We start from the raw sequence: 12,614 nt of genomic DNA, 5'->3' as shown, positions 1-12,614 counted from the left end.
TCGGTAACCATAACTCACTACAGAAAGACACTAGAGCCTGTTCTCAACCATACGGCAACTTTTTCAGCTTATTTTTAGGATGGAGGGAGTCATGTCCCATAAGGTCAGCCTAGGAAACCTGTCTTTGAATTGATAGCCGGTCTGGGCAAAAACAAGAGCAATTAGTGCATACCGCCTCATGGCTTGTCTAAGGAGATCTTGTTCAAAATTTCCACATTCATTACCAGCATTTGGTATGACCTATGATGAAGTCAAGGCCATTTTCAGCCAGTTTGTAGGCTTCAAACCCCATAAAACCCTAAACTGGGGTAGTTTATTTTGTGCGGTTCCCTCCATCTTGTCCAATATACAAGAATGGGTCCTGCTGAGGATGTGTCCCTCATGTCAAGAATCACATGAAACCCTAAAATGGGGCAGTTTATTTCACGCGGTCTCTCCATTCTCTCTCCCTCCACCTAGACCATCATTGTCAAAATCCACTGATAAACTTGTGAAACTACGGTGTAATATAAATGAGTATGACACAAGCTGGTTCAAAACCACCATCTATGATGAAAATGCAATAGTGCATACATATAGCAAGAGGCCTTTGAAAGGCGACATCCAGAATCATACATGTAAGTCCTACCTAGAGGCATTTTTTTTTGCATACATTAGCAGCCCTTTTAAAGGCGACATCCAGAATCATACATGTAAGTCCTACCCAGAGGCATTGTTTCTTGCATACATCAGCAGCCTTTTGAAAGGCGATTTATAGAATTATACATGTAAGTCCTACCTAGAGGCATTGTTTATTGCACACATCAGCAGCCCTTTTAAAGGTGACATCCAGAATCATACATGTAAGTCCTACCGAGAGACATTGTTTCTTGCATACATCGGCAGCCCTTTTAAAGGCGACATCCAAAATCATACATGTAAGTCCTACCCAGAGGCATTGTTTCTTGCATACATCAACAACCCTTTGAAAGGTGAATTACAAAATTATATATGTATGTCTTACCTAAAGGCATTGTTTATTGCACACATCAACAGCCCTTTTAAAGGCGACAACCAGAATCATACATGTAAGTCCTACCGAGAGGCATTGTTTCTTGCATACATCGGCAGCCCTTTGAAAGGAAATTTACAGAATTATACATGTAAGTCGTACCTAAAGGTATTATTTCTTGCACATATTAGCAGCCCTTTTAAAGGCGACATCCAGAATTATACATGTAAGTCCTACCTAGAGGCTTTGTTTTTCACACACATTAGCATCCCTCTCAAAGGGTATTTTTCTATGGTGATACAGTAGCCCTCTCAAAGGAAATTTTCTAGAGTTATGCATGTAAGTCCTACCCAGAGGCATTGTTTTTCACACACGTCAGCAACCCTTTTAAAGGCGATTTTTCCACGGTGATACTATAGCCCTCTCAAAGGCAATTTTTCTAGAACTATGCATTTAAGTCCTACCCAGAGGCATTGCTTTTCGCACACGTCAGTAGCCCTCTCAAAGGTGATTTTTCTATGGCGATACATTAGCCCTCTTAAAGGTGATTTCCTAGAGTTATGCATGTAAGCCCTATGAAAAGGCATTGCTTTTAACATATGTCTATAGCCCTCTCAAAGGGGATTTATCTAGAGTTATACATAAAAGTTCTAACCAGAGGCATTATCTTTCATATACATCAGCAGCCCTCTCAATGGCAATTTCCTAGAACTATGCCTATAAGTCCTAATCAGAGGCATTGTCTTTCACATATGTCAGTAGTCCTCTCAAAGGCACTTTTCCTAAAGTCATACATTAGCCCTCTCAAAGGCAGTTTCTAGAATCATACATGTAAGTCCTAACAAGAGGCATTGTTTTGTACATACATCATGAAGCAAAGAGATAATATCATACATCAAGGCCCACTGTGGGGCAATATAATACACACATGTCTAGGCCTATCAAGAGGCGGTGCATAATATATATACATAGTAGGCCCACCATAGGGCAATGTCTACAAAATACATGGAAGGTACATACATGCCCATCCAAGGGCTACTTCATGCTACAATAGGAAGCTAACTCTACTAGGAATCATCATCTCTAAAGGGCTCGTAGAAGGACCGGCTCCACCTGAAGCAGCTGGAGTGTATCCTGAATCTTAAGAAGGCCCCTGAGTCTGAGCATAAGGACCCTAACCGCCTGCCAGGCTTGGAGGAACTAGCATATACCCAGGCTCGTATGGAGGAATAATAGGCCCCTGAGTTGGAATGTGAGGCTGGGGTGAAATATAGCCACGAGCCAGCCGCAACTCTCTTATCAAAACCATGGTATAGTCGTGAAGTATGGCCAACTTAACCTAAAGCTGGGTCCTCTCTTTGTTTGCGGTAGTAGCATAAGCCTCTCTATCCCTCTACCAAAGCTCCGTCTCCCGAGCTAACGCTTGAGCAATCTCCTCTTGCATATATGCCTCCCTAGCAGCAGTGGTAGTCTTAAGCTCTGTCACCCTAGCCTGCAAAGTCTCAGCCCATGAACTCCACTCAACTTCAAAAGCTACTTGGGCATGAGCAATGCCTCCTAGCACTCTGCCTCCACTCACAGGGACATCTCCCATAATAGGTCCCGCAAAGAACACTGCAAATCAAGTGGCATAGTCTATGCTAGTATTCATATATGCATCAAAGGAGCCCAATACAAATCATCCACAGCGATGGACTTAAATGACAAATCGAGAGGAGGTGGATCCCAGGGTACTCCAAAAACTGGCATGACTTGATGGAAGGTCCTTTCAGCCAAGAAGAACTCCCAACACAACAAGGCCCAGAACTAGCATCGTAGTCTCGACTAGCCCATGACAACAGTAAGCTCCAGTTTTCCCAGCAGTGAGCCATCATAAGGACGAACCATTATCTCACCTCAGGTGACACAATCCAAGGTCCAGTGATAGTAACCGACTGCATCAGGACAACTGTGGTAATAGTACAGAGAGACCAAGCAATAGCTCGAGGATAAACGGTCGTAGACAAACCTGTGAACCATGTTCGTAAGTCCGGAATATACACATAGGCCTACCATGTCAAGATCTGCCAGCATTCTCCAAGGTCCTGAAATCCCGCTATGAAGCTCACGTCAAGAAGGCTATGAAGAAGACATAAGTGACGGACCCCCAGTTATAACTCCCAATGTCTAAAATCACTTTCAAGTCCTATAGCAGCTGGTAGGTCAATACTGATTGGTTGTTGCCAAAAAAGCAACTACCAAGGAAATACATGAAGAACTAGCGAAGATGGATGTCAGCTAGCGTTACACTCTAGGGTATGCTGCCTTGTAACCAGTCAGTATAAATCTCTAGTGACGTGGTAGGCCCAAAATACGCTCTCGTGGCCTCCGTTAGTGGGAGAGGAATCCCCAAGTGCTCACAAGCCATCTCGAAGCTCATGGCGTCAGTCAAAATCAGGTATCCAATGAATCTAATGCCCAAGATGGCCATCCAGTCAAGAGGGAGAATCGCATACTCCTCGCAACTCAAATGAAAGGTGCACCAAAGCCTCCCCAATCCCCATGCCTCATGGTATATGGAGGGATCCTTAGAACATTCTTGAACCCTTGCTTTCTCAAGAAATCTGCATAGCACCTGTTGGTCTCATAATAGACCAAGCACCCCGACCACGGATCTTGTCGGGCACTTGCATTTAAAACCAAAAGATACCTGTTAGCACATGCACTCAACAGGAATCTAGATGATGAAAAATGAAGACAACATACCTGTCCCTTCTGCGCTTGAGTAGAAGGATGCCCATTCAACCCTTGTTGAAGGTAAGTGTCCCTGATATTGTCATCCACTAATCCAGTGTAAGCATTGGCCCCGGCCTGATGTGGTGGGAATCTTGGCCTCAAACTATGCCTCCAGGCACTCGGATCTGGCTTGATCCCCTCCTCGCCTGACAAATCAGCCTCTAGGTCAAATATGAGATCCTCGGCCATCGTCGTTCCACTTGAGCCCTTCCTCTCCATATCTAGTGTGCTCCATGAGGAAGTCCCAATAGAAATAGTGCAAGACTCAAAGGTAGCACTAATTGTCTCGATTGAATGCTGTCTCTTGGATCGATTCTCCATGGGAATCCCACCAGTGGGTCTGATGTCATCACCCCTGCGGTCAAAATGGCTCTACAAAACTTAAGCCGCTTGCTCACCAGTAGAAATAGTCTCAATATCAAAAGAAGAGTCCCCAAGGGACGTAGCATAAATGAGTGCCTTCCCTCGGTCTCCTCTAGAACTCGCCCTCCGAGGCATAATCTACAAAACAACTAGAAATTCAAACACAAGTGGTAAGCCCATGAAACAAATGGCAATACAGATGAACTAACACTGTTTCCTTAACATGTTGTGCAGATTCATGTTAAGCATATGTCTTAGAAGAAAGCAAATTCCTACGAGAATCCATGGTGGGTTAACTAGTGGCCGTGCCGTATGCTCACATCCTATCCTGAGGTTAACTAGCGGCTGTGTTGTACACCTTGCCATCACAGTTATCAAGTCACTAAAAAGTTTTCAAGTTCTTGATCTATAATTGGTTAACTAGTGGTCGTGCTGTATGCTCACATCTTATTTTGAGGTTAACTAGCGGCCATGCCGTGCACCTCGCCATCATAGTTATCAAGTCACTAAAAATTTTTCAAGTTCTTGATCTATAGTGGGTTAACTAGCGACCATGCCATATGCTCACATCTTGTCTTGAGGTTAACTAGCGGTCGTGCTGTAGGCCTTACCATCACAGTTATCAAGCCACTACAAAGTTTTCAAGTTCCTGATCTACAGTGGGTCAACTAGCAACCGTGCCATATGCTCACATTTCATCTTGAAGTTAACTAGTGGCCATGCTGTATGCCTCACCACCACATTTATCAAGTTCCTAAGAGTTTTCGAGTTCCTGATCTACAGTGGGTTAACTAGCAGCCGTGCCGTATGCTCACATCCTATCTTGAGGTTAACTAGTGGCTGTGCCGTTCACCTCGCCATCACATTTATCAAGTCACTGAGTAGTTTCCAAGTTCTTAATCTACTGTGGGTTAACTAGCGGCCTTGCCGTACGCTCACCCTCACACAATTCTCTTTGTCTGATCCTATTCTGAGGCTAACTAGTAGCCGTGCCGTATGTCTCACCATTTCCACTATTCCTAACTACCAGGTAAGTCCCTTTACCTATGTCCCGCACTTTATTTTCAACATTTAAATTCCCGCATATTTGGACACCCATATAACACAGACAAAAATAAAAAAATGTATGCATTTTCCTAAGATGGCATGGCATAAATCATGGCAAAAAACTATATGCTTATGAAAATTCCAAAAAATAAAATAAGCACTAGCGTGCATCCCTAGTAATATTGATACTAACATTTTGCAGAAAAAAAGAATAGAAGAAGGAAGATAGACACTGACCTCAAGTGCAAAAAAAAAACTGAAGCAGCAGACTGAAGTAAAAAAGCTGGACCCATTAAGTTCATAAGTTTCTCCTGAGAACTTTTTAGAAGTGAGAAGTCAAAGGAAGGAGTGAAATGAGGTCAAAATGAGCCAAAAGTGGGCTTTTATAGGCCTTTGTATGGCCTGGGCTACCTGGCACACCTTCGTGGGCCATCGGGTCAGCCCGGCGCACCTTGAAGGGCCATCGGGTCAGCCTGGCACACCTTGAAGGGCCGTTGGTTAGCGTTGACCATGTCAACGTTGACCATGTCAACGTTGACCAGTTGACCCGGTCAAACTTCAAAAAAAAAAGCCTTTTCCTCTCCCAGAGCTCTAAGACTGGTCCAGAAAATGTTTCAGAAGCAGCTGTAGCAGATCAGTCCAGTTAAGTAAAATTCGATCTTGATTCGTAAGTAGTCTTCACACGCAATTTGGGGGCGACAAAATTCGAAATCACGTTCTTTATCCAACACCTCTCATTGCACTTAAGATGTCAGATAAAGAAGGGGTAGCTGTTGATACTGTATTTTGTCCTCCCTCGATTTGCATGCCGAACCTTGAAAATCCAAAAATATTATTTTCTCTTCATGGGGCTGCGAGAACATCCAGAATGATGTGGTGCAACCCGTTCGGACACTAAAATGCACTTTTTTAGCTAAAATGACAAAAATGCCCCTAGTCAACCCTGGGAAGACTGAAAGTCAAACAAAGTCAAAATCCCCTCAAAACAACACTTTTCATAGTTTTACATCAAACCTGAGCTTTTCGGAGTTTTTTGACAACTTTGACCACAATTGACTTGGAGTTAACCCTTGGCGGGCCCTTAATACCCTAATTTTGATCCGATAGTTAGAACGGGTTCAAATCAACGCCATTACGAAGATTATCAAATTTTTAGTCCAAAGACTATTCATGGGTTGAAATTGGAGTCAAAATGGCCAAGATATCATGAAAACCGGGTTAACGAACCGATCGATGCACTGGTAAGTTCTGGGAGCCATAACTTTTGATCTGACTGTTGGATTTTCAAGTTTCATACCTTTTTAGAAATTGGAAGTCAAGATCTTTCCAGGGGTTGATCAAATCCAACTGCATGTATTATGCTTCTATGCCTATATCCATGCTTGTATGCTTGGGTTTGCGTTCTCTCGCGCCTTTATGTTTATATCTACATGCTTAGATGTATATCCACATGCTTACATGTGCATTTCCAAGTTTATATGTGTAGATCGGTGTGTTTACGTGCTTAGATCGATGTTCTCTACATGCTTTATGCCATCATCTATGTGCTTGCATGCTTCATGCCATGTTTATGTGCTTAGGCCTAGACCTTGTTTGTCATGCCATATGATTTTGTAGCCCTTTTGTTCCTTTTATCGCATTTTCTTGTATTTTTGCCTAATGGTTAGGACTTGATCTAGACCTATGGTTTTTGTCATCGTCCATACACCAAGGCCCACATTAAAGGGTTTGCTTTTATGCTTTATGGTTGTGCTAGCCTCTCTTGTTCTAGGCTGTGCCATGCTTGACGCGCTCCACGACCTTGATCTTGTTTGGTTATACCCGATGCCCATGAGGCCTTGTTTGGATGTGACCATTTGGGAAGCATCCTCGAATGCTGGGTTGCTTCGTACATACCCTTCCCTTTCTGCTCCGTGCGATGCTATGCTTACCATGTTTGTTTGCACCACTTGTTGGCTTTCTATGCATCTTTACACGCTTGCTCACATGTCCATGCATGATTCTTGCTTGTTGGTGTGTCGTCCATGCTTCAACACAATGAAGTTATGGACATTCGATCCAAACCTACATTTTTCATTCGCGGACACCACCTTTTGTTTGCTTTCTTGCTTGTTTGCCTTCTCGCTTTTTTGCTTTCTTTCTTGTTTCTTTTCTTGCCATGTCTATCATGCTTATCTGCTTTATGCCTCTTTCATATGCTCTTTGCATTTTTTCCTTCCATTGCTTGTTTGGTGGTTTTTTGTCTTTGCCTTTGCATGTACACATATGGAGTGAGGACGCATGGAGCTAGGGCACGGTCTCCCAAGTGCAAGCAAAAAGGGCAAGGATGCGAGCATGTGGATACAAGCCAAGCAGCTATTTTCAGTAGATTTAGGGATCTAGCCTCTCTCATTTGGTTATGTACTCTTTGAAACCCCCTTCCTTCCTCCATCCTTTCTCTCTTAGATGGGTTGTATTAGGTATATCATGCCATGTACCATTCATCCTCATCTCTAGAGTATGGCGACCCCTGTTTACTTTCCTGCACCTATATGTTGGGCCATGCTCTAGGGGTGTAGGAATTTACTTTCCTGCTTTGTGTGCTTGCATTGTGCATGATGTATGTATATATATATCTGCTTGCCCTTTCTAGTGTGATTGTCACAATCCATGTCACCTAAGGCAAAGTGATGCCTAATTTCTGCCACGAAAGGAAGGTGACATGTCACTGGATTTTCACCGTGGAAATCTAGTACTTTGCCTAAATGCCTTAGGAAAGCATAGATTGAGACCACACCCATTTAAAAGCCAAACTTCAGAGAACCCCTCCCTCCCCCCCCCCTTCAGCCATGCAAAGCCCCAAAAGCCAATGCCAAAATCATGTTTTTTACTGTCAATCTCCAAAATTAAGGTTTTATCAGAACAAAGGACTGTCCTCAGATAGGCATTGTAGGGTGCCTAACACCTTCCCTACATGTAACCAAACTTCTGTACTCAAGAATCAAGATTTTTTCCATCCACATTAGATTAGGAAAAATGCCCATTTTCTTATCCTAGGATTGGTAATAAAATAAACTAGAAATAGGTGACCAATCACACCTTAGAAAAACCCAATGATTGGTGGCAATTTCACTTACCTTTGCTAATAACCTAAAATTTGGCCAATATTCTTTTCATACCTCTAAAGGTAAACCAACCTTCATCCCCCAAGAGAGATAGAGAGAGCACCCGAAGATTCACGCGAACCATGCCATTATCGAGAGGGACGTCCAATAGGCCTTGCGTGTGCGGGAGCGTTGCCATGGCAGGTGGTCGAACGAAGGCCAGATGCTTTTTTTTGATTGAGGCCAAGCATCGACAATAATCATAAAAATGTATTTCATTGCCCACTATTGTACTACTTGTTATGAAAATTATAGAGAAATTGCTTAACTTGGTTGCTTTTATCAGTGGCTATTGTAGGTTAATCGGAGTTCATTACAAGTGTAGGGACAAGAATTGTTACTCAGGCTCACTTATAACAGTATGACCTAATACAACAATCCCAAAACAATAGATTTGTAAGAGAATGAGTTTTATGAGCCAACTACAATGCAAAGCAAGTACAGATTTAACAATAACTGGGCTAGCGATATTAACATAAGTGCAAGGACACAAATTTAGTGTAAAATCTTTCTCGAGCAAGTCTGAGGAGGTGTTGCTCATTAAAGATCAACGTGGTTCCTTTTACAATGAGATTCTATATTCCTTCCCTTTTTCTCTCTTTGTATCAAATATGCCCCTTATTTCTATGGGAATCTTTTCCTTATATAGTCCCCTCTGTTACATTACAACCCTCCACCTGTACAATTTAGAGAAACCATTTCGATGCTTGTCCCTTTAGTACCCTTCTAGAGGTGGTAGAAGGGTTAAGAGTTGTGAAGTCACTGTTTAGGTGTTTTTTCCTCGTAAATGCAACCAGTTCAGTTGGTGCAGTGCATTAAATATGGAGGTGGCAGTCACCTTCCCAGATATTTCCTCGTTCTAGTTGCTTGCACTACTATGTTGTCCTCCATGAAGCTTTACTTTCTGGTGTGGGTAGTTACTTAAAGTATTCTTGAGGTGCTTTCGCTCCTCAGGATCCTTGGTCAGTTGATTGGTTCACCCTTTCTCCTCGGACCTCTTATCCACGTGTTAGATTTTGGTTCATGCATATGTGGTTCTTTATTCATCCTCGGACAGGGCCCATGGCCCACAAATGTGCTCGGATCGTTTACTCCCACAATAGCCCCTCAAAACTCTGCTTCTTCCTGTTTTAGGGAAGATAGGGTTTTGATTGCATTCAACAATTCTCACACATTTTGAGAGTGTTCACACGTGGTGGTGTCATTTCGTTTGCTTTGAGCATGTCCCTAACGCTTTGGCATTTGCAACGCTCCATTTATTGCTTTCTACGACTCTGTGTCTCCCACGTTCTACAGTGTAATGAAGATCCAACAGTGGAGATCTTTCATGGGGTTTCGAACGGGAGTTTTCCCACTCATCTTTTCTCCCTATATTAAGGTTCTTTTTTTTTTTTTTTTTCCATTACCTTTCTTAGTGAAGTGGGTAGATTTCTTAATTTAGTTGACACGCCTGAGAAGAGGTAGGCTTTTAAAGCCAAATACAACATTCCTGCTAGTGTAGAAATAGAACACTACCACTTAAGGGAGTGGCATACCAAAAGACCAGAAGGTGCCGTGGTTATACCCATGATTGCCTTTATAGAAGGCAGGATGCAAATTCCATGGGTAAAGTCATGAGAGATTTTTTTAAAAATTTTCTATAGGCTCTGTCTAACTTAGTGTTCTCCCAATTTATTTAGGATACCAGGTACTGTAGACATGTTAAACTATAAGATGGGGGTTAATCTTACCCATCACGATGTCAATTGGGTGTATAATTTCCAAAACCTCAAGGGTACAAGATATTGCTTTAAAACTAGGGTTTCCTCGGTTAGGTTGATCTCTTGCCTTCCTAAATCCAATATAGGCATGGACAAGGATTTTTTATTATCTCGGGGGAATGGCACAATGGCTTACATTGTCCTACATGAGACGGAGAACAAGGTGGGATATTGAATAGGCATGAGCTATTCATCTTACCCCATTAGGTTCTAGCGTGTCATTTCATCCATTTTTTTTTTTGTTATTTGTCTTCTGGCCTTTTACTCACACTTGATTTGTCTTTTCTTTTGTTGTAGGACTATTCACTGCCTCGAACCTTAATTTAGTGAACCAAGAAGATCTCAATATGATTCTAAAGTTTGAGATCTTCCTGCACAGAGATGGCCAGTTAGGAGCTGCCCACGTTATCCTCGGGTACACTACTATCTCCTCTAGTTTCCAGTCACCCAAGTACGTGATTAAGGCTAAGGATCCTCGGTTGGTTCAAATCAACGTTACTGCTCCTGTATTTCTTGCTGGTCCCCCCCTGAAGGGTACCCACAACGTTGCCCTAACTAACCATCAAATAGCTGAAATTCTTCAGGCCGAGGAAGAGGTTATTTTGTCAGAGAATGAGCGAAAGGAAACCGCCTGAGAGCCAGTTTCTTCTATTCTCGAAGAGGATTTTAGCGTGTTTGACCAGTTGGAGCATATATACATACATACATAAAATCAAGTGAAGAATCAAGTGTAAGAACCTTTCCACCAAATTAACCGAGGTAGAGAGGGAGAAGAAGAGTATGGAGGCATTGTTGGCAGGGGCTGAGAGGCAGCCTGTGAAAAAATTGAGGCTCAATGGAAAAAGCTTAAAGGCAAAGTAGAGTAATTGTCAATGCCGAGCAGGCCGGATACTACGTAGGCCCGAAGGAGATCAAAGACATTCGTAGGTTCTAGGTCATTGAGGTTTGCCATGGGTACTGCTTCTAAGTTTAGAAGGAAGCCTTAGATGCTGCTGGGGTGGACTTGGCCTCTGAGGTAAAGAACCCTGAGAAGGTTTTTTACCCTATGACCTTAAAAGAGGTTGCCCTTGCCAGCACTAGAAGGGTAGATGATGGTGCTTCAATTTTGGAGCTTGCTGGAAAGTCCTTTGTCAATGCTACTCAGCCAACGAACAAGGTTGCTGTACCAGTCCCTTAGACCAGGGATAAGTCTGTTATTCCAACTTTTAAGGCCGTTGAAGGAAAAGGAAAATGCTATCCCTAGAGCTAAATAGAAGTAGTTTTAGTCTGCTTTTTTTTTTTTTGCAACTTTTGTGTACTTGTTTTGAACATAAATATATAGAAGAGTGATTGGCTTTGCTATTTTTGTGTGCTTAATTTTTTTTTTTTTTTTTTTTGTCTTCTCCTCATTCTACTCCGTCTAATTAACTACGCATGCACAGGCATAAATTAGCATAACACTGTTCACATATATTATAAGGGCAAAAATGGTTAAAATTGAATCTTACACTTGACCAATTTAAGAGGGTTAATTCAATCAAGGTGCATTAGGAATTAAGCAGGGCTGAGGTTTTGGTTATACTTAATCAAATTTAAAAGGGATAATTTGATAAAGGTGTGTGGTCCGAGGAACCAAGCATGGCCAAGGTTCTGTTTAACACACAACCAAATTACAAAAAGTTAATTTACCTTAGGCCTGTGATCTGAGGAATCGAGCATGGCCGATGTTCTATTTAACAACTAACCAAACTTCAAAGAGTTAATTTACCCTAGGCATGTGATCCAAAGAATCGAACATGGTTGAGGTTCTGTTTAACACTTAACCAATTTTTAAATAGTTAATTTACCCAAGGCATGTGATTCGAGCAATCTAACATGGCCGAGGTTCTGTTTAATATTTAACCAAATTTCAAAAAGTTAATTTACCCAAGGCATGTGACCCTAGGAATTGAACATGGTTGAGGTTCTGTTTAACACTTAACCAAATAATAAGTATTAATTTACCTAAGGCATGCGGTCCAAATAACCAACATGGCCGAGGTTCTGTTTAACACTTAACCAAATTTCAAAGTATTAATTTACCTAAGGCATGCGGTCCGAGGAAATAAACATGGCCGAGGTTCTGTTTAACACTTAACCAAACAACAAGTATTAATTTATCCAAGGCATGTGGTCCGAGGAACCAAACACGGTTGAAGTTTTGTTTAACACTTAACTAAATAACAAGTAAAAATTTACATGGATGTCGGCTAGGTAATGGAACTTAATAATCATAGAAAAATCAAAAGATGGTTGTAGAGCCTTTCATTAATAATAATATCTTCGAAGATTATTTACATTTCATGGACGTGGCACAACATTTTCATCTAAATCCTCCAAGTAGTAAACCCCTATCCCAGCTACTAAAGTGATATGATAGGGTCCCTCCCAATTAGGACCCAATTTTCCCCATGATGGGTTTTTTGTAATACCTACCACCTTTCTCAAGACCAAATGACCAAGAGCCAATGGTCTTGTCTTGATCCCCTTGTCGTATCCTTGCTTGAGCTTACGTTA

The sequence above is a fragment of the Castanea sativa genome, chromosome 8, assembly GCF_040712315.1.
Source record: "Castanea sativa cultivar Marrone di Chiusa Pesio chromosome 8, ASM4071231v1".
In the NCBI taxonomy this organism is placed as follows: Eukaryota; Viridiplantae; Streptophyta; class Magnoliopsida; order Fagales; family Fagaceae; genus Castanea; species Castanea sativa.
The sequence above is the reverse complement of the archived record's forward strand: the minus strand, read 5'-3'. Positions refer to the sequence as shown.